Below are 8727 nucleotides of genomic sequence, written 5' to 3' on the forward strand. Positions count from 1 at the left end.
ATTTTAAAATGGTTTTAAAAATTTAACCATTTTATTTATTTAATTATTTTGGCTTTTTTATTTTATTTATTGTGGAGGTTATAAATATTTAATATTCAGGTTTTATTTCTGGTTGGTGAATGCCTTAATTTTTTTGGTTGGTGAACTTTTATGGTTGGTGAAGGTTACATATTTTTGGATGCCTATAAAAGGCCACTCCTTCTTCACATTTGATACACACACAATATACTATCAAAATATCACATACACATTCTAATTCTCTCCTTTTCTACTTTTACATATATTCTCTACTTTATATTGTTATTATTTTGGGCAATGGTTATATGACTTGGATACCTATATCTGTCTATGAATGTGCTCATAGCGGATCTTGAGTTTGTGTATAAGGGGTCGTATCTTGGAGTCTTGTAGACCGTCAGTACCTGCACGTAGGAACGTTACAAAGGCTTTAGGACAGCGTCTTTGACGTGCTTCACCGTATCAAACTTACTTTCTTACTTATTATTTATTTTGCTTTTACTTACCTATTATTTTGTTTTCTTCAATTTCATTATACCTTCAAAGCTTTCCAATTTGTTTATATGTTATTTATAATATAAATATTTTGTATTTGGCTTTAAGAAAAGAGGAAAACTATATTTTTTTAAACATTATCTGTGGCTTTGAATGAAGTATCCTTGCCATTTCAATTTTAGGTCTTTAAGATCGCCTTTGCATTCACACATTTTGCAAGATGGAGTTTTCAATAATATTGTTGACAACATATGTTCCCATGCCCAAGCTTCTAACTGCACCCAACCAACAACAAATGCCCAACAAGCCATTCAACAAGTTTAACGAGTTGTCAAGCAAAGAGCCCAGTGACAAGAAAGATGTGAAATATGTCATCCCTTATATAGTCTACAATACAATACAACGAAGAAATTGAGAAACGTGTATTCTCCCTGGAAAAATGTTGTCTGTGCCCACCTTAACGTGAAGAATATTGATGCAACTTATGCTATGCGATTCAGCCAACACTGGGAAGACCATAAAGAATGGATGGATCTTTCAACAAAATAGGAGAAAGATAACAAAGATCTTTTAGCTAAGTTTCAGAGATTGCTTGTTCCTAAAAGTGAAAATTATTGCATGTTGCAATCGAATTTTGACATAGTGAATTTTCACATTCTACATAGAATGTTCTTAGAGCCAAATCTTATTCTAGGGGAATTGACAGAGAGGTTTGAGTGGAGGCCAGAAAATATTTATCTTCCTAGAGGCTTATGGATTCAAGAGGATAAAGTCAATGTTGAAGCCTCCTTATCTTATCGTTCGCCAATTACTTAATTATCAACAACATTTTTATAAGAATGGTACATCAACAACACATTATAAGAACGGTATCTCTGTTTAATCAAGCTAAGAAAGACTCCCAAGCTTTTGAAGATTTTTCTGGTGGTGCTGACTAACAATCAGGTTCCACTCGACCTCCACTAGCCGAATCTCAGCCTCTGTAGCAGATGGTTGTTTTAACTTCCAAACAAAGTAAAGCCTTGTGAGATTTGACATTTGCACTATAAAGGAACATGCTAGTCACACAATCATGCAATCCCACATGTCAAATGCTATAATACCAAAAGACAATTAGACGCGCCTATAAACTGGAAGTTAGTAGGAACTTTTCTTGGTGTACTCCTAGTGGGATGGAAATCTCCCAATTGTCGGAGGCAAAATACCACTAGTTTCTCCACGAACTTTGCGATATTGGTACATGCATCATTAAAAAACCCTTCCTTGCTTTTTCACAAATGGTTTTTACCAAACCATCTATGATTCTTGACACTGAAGGCCACGCACATGCCGAGTAAATTTATCTAGAAGTTAGGGTTGAATTGGCTTAGGGAAAATCCAATCTATCCTGATGTGGATGCCTTGGAATGATAACTCCGCCTTCGCTTGGGAATATAGGTATCCCCAAATAGGAAGTCATAATATGCATTTATCCTAGCCTCACTCGATGCCTCAACATCAAATGTCACTTGACGTCTAATATTTTTTAAAATCGCTCTTTGACAACACTAACAAAAAAGAAGGGAAACTAAATGATATGCAAAGTTCAAGCTAGGGTTTCCTAAGAATAGGATGTCTAAGTTGCCTATCTTATGGGATGATTCTTGGGTTTATGTAAGGCTCATACACAATTCAAAGACTAATTGTATGTGATCTAAAATTAAAGAAAAAGTAGCGCATACCTTGTTTTTCATGGGGATGTTACTAGCTAGAAATCACCTTCACAACTCTCACATGCTAAGTAACTTATCAAACTCAAACTAACCTCATATTTTACTATGGCTCACTAAACACATATCAGTTCACTAAAAGGCACAATCATGACATAAACAGTTGCGTAGCTATCCAAAGCCACGTGACCTATTAAATGTTCACACAGTGCCCATAAATCTAAGTCACACCACGGCTACTAGTCCATTGTCATTCGGACATCGCAATCATACTCTTCACAATGGTACTCCATCCCATCAAGCGATCACCCCCACGTTCAGAAAATAAGGCTACACTTGAAGGCATGGTCCCATTATGTCTTACCAATCGATATGTCCACGAAGTCACCTCAACTCAAACTCTCCGCCCTTCGGAACACTACCCATGCCTTTGACTCCTTGGCTTGCCACACCCATATGCATCATCGGTTAGTAACCTTCCTTCCAAGTGACTTCTTAGTATGAGGCTGAGGGAACTATGAAATTAACGTCGGCAATCGCAAATACCAGTTGGCAACCTTCACTTAGAGTCACTCAATCATATTACTGAAGACAAGTGCAAGTCCCTATTTCTTAATCGAGAACTTGGGGGACTCTTGTTTGTACCATATTTGACTAAGCCCATTCAGCAATGGTAAGACAAGGAAACTGTCACATGACTAAAGGATTATGCCAGTCTTTAGCAAGGGGACTAGCCCTCTGCAAGCCTACCTACTGTGCCAGTACAACAAAGGCATTATCATGTCGCCCAAGCTCATAAACACTTGTTAGCCTCCCAGGTGACGCTAGTAGTCCCACATCAAAAGAGTCACACAAAGTGTCTCCTACCTTTCCCTTATAAATAAGGCACTTATCCCAATACACCATGTATTAGTAAATTAGCAAGTGTATTGTTACTTTGTCAATTTACTTTCAAACACTATAATTGTGCAAACTTAAGCATCAGAGAACCTTCGACAAGTACCACATCAATGCTTAGGTCTTCACCTTTGCTCTCTCTCCATTTGTTGATCCATCTCACACCATCCGTAGGATGCTCCCGACTTAAGACATGTCAAGTTGCTTAAAAACATAAATTGTTTGTCTGTGTATTAAGGTTTTCCAAAACATTTGAGGGGCCATAACCATCATTGTCTCCAAATAGTTATGTTTCTGGAAGAATAATCATTGAATGATGATCTCGAAAATGTATGATTTCGATTATCCCACACCATTATAGATTAGGAAAAGTAATATAGATAATGCATAGAGGGAAGGTACAAAGTAAAAACAACAAATTCCCACAAGTATTAGTATATAAATCCTATATATAGTTTTTTTCTTAGATTAAAAATCCTAATTTTATCCATTAAGGTTAATATGAGGGTCGTTGGTACGACGAACTGTCATGCACTGGACTAAATTATGGGGGATTAGCTCGGATTGGCCTAACCTTGATTAAGTACTGATCTATGTTTGGCGCTGTGTCAGACTAAGAAACTGGATTGTAAAAATAGTAAAGAAATATGTTCGGTGCTGTGTCGGACTAAAAAATAATTATTTTAATAATTATTAGATAATTAAATATAAGTTTTTTAATTTTGTTATTATAATCACCAAATTGACATGTACATTTCTTTTCCCCCAAACCAAAGGCCTTTTGTTTGTTGTTAAAATTATAAATTCCACAAAGTTTGTGTATAATTGAGTCTTTATTTGTATGCAAACACAAATAATTTGATTAATGTATCAATAACAACCACCTATATCAACTCATGCTTTTAGAATTTCTTCATATATGCCAAAGTTAGAAATTCTTCATATATGCCAAAGTCATTTATATGACTCAAAAATTAGAGGTTCAGTTCACTGCACACAATTCTATCATTAATACATGCAAATAAACATCTACAATTTCAAAATGAAACTAATAAGCCCTAGATCATAAACCATCTGACTTTAATACTAGCAATATGTTATACCATTTGTGGAAAATGAAGCCAATCTCATCAATGCATCATTTGTGGTGTTTCCAAAAAGATAGATGCATCAAATTTAGTTAGGCTATGTCCTCAAACATTGTCACTAAGCAACTGCTCAACAAACAATTTTTTGATATTATCATCCAAAGACATGAGCATAGATATATTTTGTTGCTTCTCCAAAATGAGTTTTAGTGCTGCAATTTGATACAAAAAATCCCATTTTCTTGGGTTCTTTGGCAATATCATATCGATTCTTCATCACTTGAGCTTGCTACTCATTTCCTCTTATTTTGATTGTTCATGGATTGGCTTCCTTCTTTGTTTAAAGACATATGAGATGCATCTTCCTGGACACTATTTCACTAGCATTAATTTCACTATTGCTTTGCTCTTCCATCATGTCAGCGGAGACTTTAGCTCCTTGTCTGTTTGCATGATCCTTTCCAAAGATATTAGAAAGTTTATCAAACAAAGGAAATCGTTTGCTCCTTTATTTAGCTGCTTCCTTGTGGTACTATGATAAAATAAGACACTACTTAGCTTATTTTCAACATAAAAAGAAGTAAGAAACAAAAATTTAAAGTCTACACTCATCAAACCCACTCCCTAAATTAATTTAAATTTCACTTAATGATATATTACTTATGAACCATTTGTTATCGGTAAGTCCATCTCATGGAAACATCTAGGAATAAATCTGGCATAGCTTCTAAGTAAGATACATGCAGCACCAAATTATTAACTGACTCTTCTTATTCATGCAACATCAATATAACAGAACATATTGCCTACATCATATAGGGAAAAAAAAGAATATAATATATATTATACAAGAGAATATGTAACCAAAAAAGTGACTCTTACTACACATGCATTGTCAATAAACAAAAAACTGTTTCCTTTCTAATGTCAAGATATTCAGACTGCAACATTAAAGAAAAAAACACTACCTTCCTAAATCTACTTCCATTAACAAACACAATGAAGATGATCACATAAAGCTATCTATAATATATTTCACCATCAAACTTCCACCCTTAGTCTTCTATTCTCCCCATCAAATCTTTTAATCTCATATTGCAATGGAAGTCATATGCTTGTGAAGCCATATAACTCCCCTAGTATAACCCCCTCATATTCAACCTCATTAAACAACAAAGGAAGACATTGCCGAATCCAAAGTAAAAAATAATTCAATGGATATCTTAAATTGCTTTCTTTTTGTACCTTCACCACTCACCTCCAATGACTACCTAGTGCAATCACCAGACATTTTCCCAAAAGCATCGCCAAATCTAATATGATAAACATGTTGGTAGTATTACGTTTTCTATTTAGCGCTAGAGTTTCATTTCCGACATTTATTATGTTCACTGCAATCTACAGATTCCAACAATGGTTAAGTTGTAAACCAACTCTATAAAATACTCAATTTGTCAATCATAAAACCCTAGAAGAATATATAGTTATAATCAAATACAATATTTTTATCAAGTCAAGCCAATAACACACAAAATCCATATTCAAGACATAAAAAATCATACAAATTAACAATACATATGAAAAATTATCACTGAAAAAATGTTGCTAAGAGAGAGAGAAAGCATATGAGAAAAGTGAAAGAAGGAATAAAAGAGGTATTCAAAGGGAGAGGTACGACATGAGAGGTCTGAGTTTGTGGTTCTCTTATAATCATAGGGATTATTTTATTTTTTTGAATTTGAAAGTTTATTTCCTAGTGTTTGGTTTTGAACTCTCTTTAATTTGTTACATAACGGCTGGTGTGTACAACAAAATGAAGGAACCTAATGCCGCTATTTGTGATGTCAATGCTGCTCTGGAGGTTGTTTTTGTAATCCTTGTTTGTTTTGATGCAATGATGTCTGATTTTCCCCCGAAGAATCTACATTTGTTTATATGAGCTTTGTGCATTTGTTGTTTGCTCACTTGGTGAAGTGTTTAGTTCAACTAGCATGTGGTCAGCATCATCATGTCTTGTCACAACCAGATGAAAACAAAATATATTTTCGTAGGTCATATAATTTCATTTCATTACAGTTGTGGGCTTTTGTATGGTTATGTTTGCATGATTTTTGGGCTTTTTATTTTTAGCTACTTGATAGGTGTAAATGACATTTTTGATAAGGTGAACCTACATTTTAATGTAATCTTTATCTCAGATCAATGCTTGGTGTGTCTTTTTTTTTTTTTTTTTTCAAGGCTGCGTATAAGAAGGTTAAGAAACAAGAGCAGTCATCTTCTAGGTCTGGTTTCATGTCTAAGGGTGAGACCTCAGGTCTGGTTTCATGTATGTTTTTTTGGAAGAAAACATTCATCTCTCGGTTCTTAATCATCATCTCTCTAATTCAATTTTTCCCGTTTGTCTTTTTCAGATTGGGGAAATTTACGTAGGGACCTATTGGATAGAGTTTTTGAAAGATTAGATTCAGAATCAGAGTATTTGAGGACTAGTTGGGTTTGTAAGCAATGTTGTTTGTAGGAAAGGACAAACCATGGATGGATTGCCATTTTGTTTGCTCGTGTGAGCTTATTTTTCTTGGCAGTGCTGAACTAGTTTCTCAGTCTGAAAATTGTCATGCTTTTGAATCTTATGCTTATGGTAATGTATGTAGTTCTTAATTTGCGTTATTTTATTTTGTTTAGTGTAATTTGATTTTCTTTGGTTTGCTAATAAATATGTTACTTTTGGACAGTTTGGCATTTTTCTGTGCAGGTTTTGTAAGGCTCCTTCCTTTATGTCAAAGTCTCGTGTCCCTCATGAATTAAAAGATCATGACGATTATCCATTTCCTGAGGTTAAAATTTTTCATAAAGATAGCTCAACCAATGAAGGAGAATGTTATAGAGTCACATCCTGTTTTGCGGCTGAGGAAATTACTCACGAAATTGATGGAATTGGTCTCACGGCAGTTGTTATAGGTCTTCTTATGCTAAATTCTTCTTTTCATCTGGGTATTCACTACTACAAAAAAGCAAAAAGACGACAGTAAATCACCGTCGTGTATTCGGTTTTTCAATGGTCGTGGAATCCACCGTCATCTTTTCCCTCATAAACCACGCCGCTAAATCACCGTCGTTGTTAAAATATACAACGTCATCAACAAATACAAAACGACGCCTTTGTACTGCAAAAAGATCTAAAAAAGCAGTCGAGGATGAGAATAGACGACCAACTCTCTAAAAAAACCGTCGTTAAAAAGGAAAAATATGACACATATTAACAGAACAAGGCCGCAAGATAGACATACAACGACGAAAATTAAAATAAGACGCCGTTAAATATCATTTTCACGACAATAAAAAATATGACGCCTTTAAATACATTAGAAGACGACGTTATTGATTCCTACTACGTCGCCTATATAAAAACAGCCGTCGTAAAATAAATTTTCCACTTCGATTTTTCTATAAAAGATGACGTGGAAATAGTTGTCAGTGTCATTATTTACGACGTATGTATTTATAGAGTAGACGTTGAACAACGAAACAACGTCGGTTACAAATATATGAGAGTCGTATTACAAAATTTATACGTCCTATTTTCAGAAACAAACAACGACGATAAATATTAGACGTTGTTAAATAAAACAACGTCGAAAACAAATAAAAACAGACGTGTTTAGTCTGCTAAAGTTTTAAAAAATAGTCGAGGATGAGAATAGACGACCAACTCAAACAAATCACCGTCGTTAAAAAAAAAAATATGACACATATTAAAAGAACAAGGCCGCAAGATAGACATACAACGACGACAACTAAAACACTACGCCGTTAAATATAATTTTCACGACAAGAAAAAATATGACGTCTTTAAATACATGAGAAGACGACGTTATTGAAATCTACTACGTCTCTTATTTACAAACAACCGTCGTGAAATAAATTTTCCACTTCGATTTTTCTAAAAAAGATGACGTGGAAATAGTTGTCAGTGTCATTATTTACGACGTATGTATTTATATAGTTGACGTTGAAATGCGAAACAACGTCGGTGGCATTTATATAGTCGACGTTGTATTTATATGTATTCATTACTCACGACGCACTTATTAATGTAGACGACGTTGAACTTCTAAACAACGTCGGTTCCAAATAAATGAGACCGTATTACAGAACATATAGACGGCGTTGATTATGATGAGAGCCGTATTACAAATAACGTCGTTTAATTGATATTAGACGGCGGTTATAATGAATTACCGTCGGAATTCATTTCGTTCCTCTTCGTTTATAAAAGAACTTGCGACGTGGAAAATGTATGATGACGTCGTATTTTTTAACGTTCAGATTATATATCTCGTTTTTTAGACGTCGGTATTATGGGATTGGAGTCGTGTTATTTTGAATTACATGGCGGTTCTTAATCCTTCCCCGACGTGATATCCTGAATAATTGCTTCACAATAGCGTCGTGGTTCTTCATTGTTACGTTGCTTTAAGACGTCGGTAAATATGCTGAATAACTGGTTCACCATAACGTCG

The sequence above is a fragment of the Prunus dulcis genome, chromosome 1 (genome assembly GCF_902201215.1).
Source record: "Prunus dulcis chromosome 1, ALMONDv2, whole genome shotgun sequence".
Lineage (NCBI taxonomy): Eukaryota > Viridiplantae > Streptophyta > Magnoliopsida > Rosales > Rosaceae > Prunus > Prunus dulcis.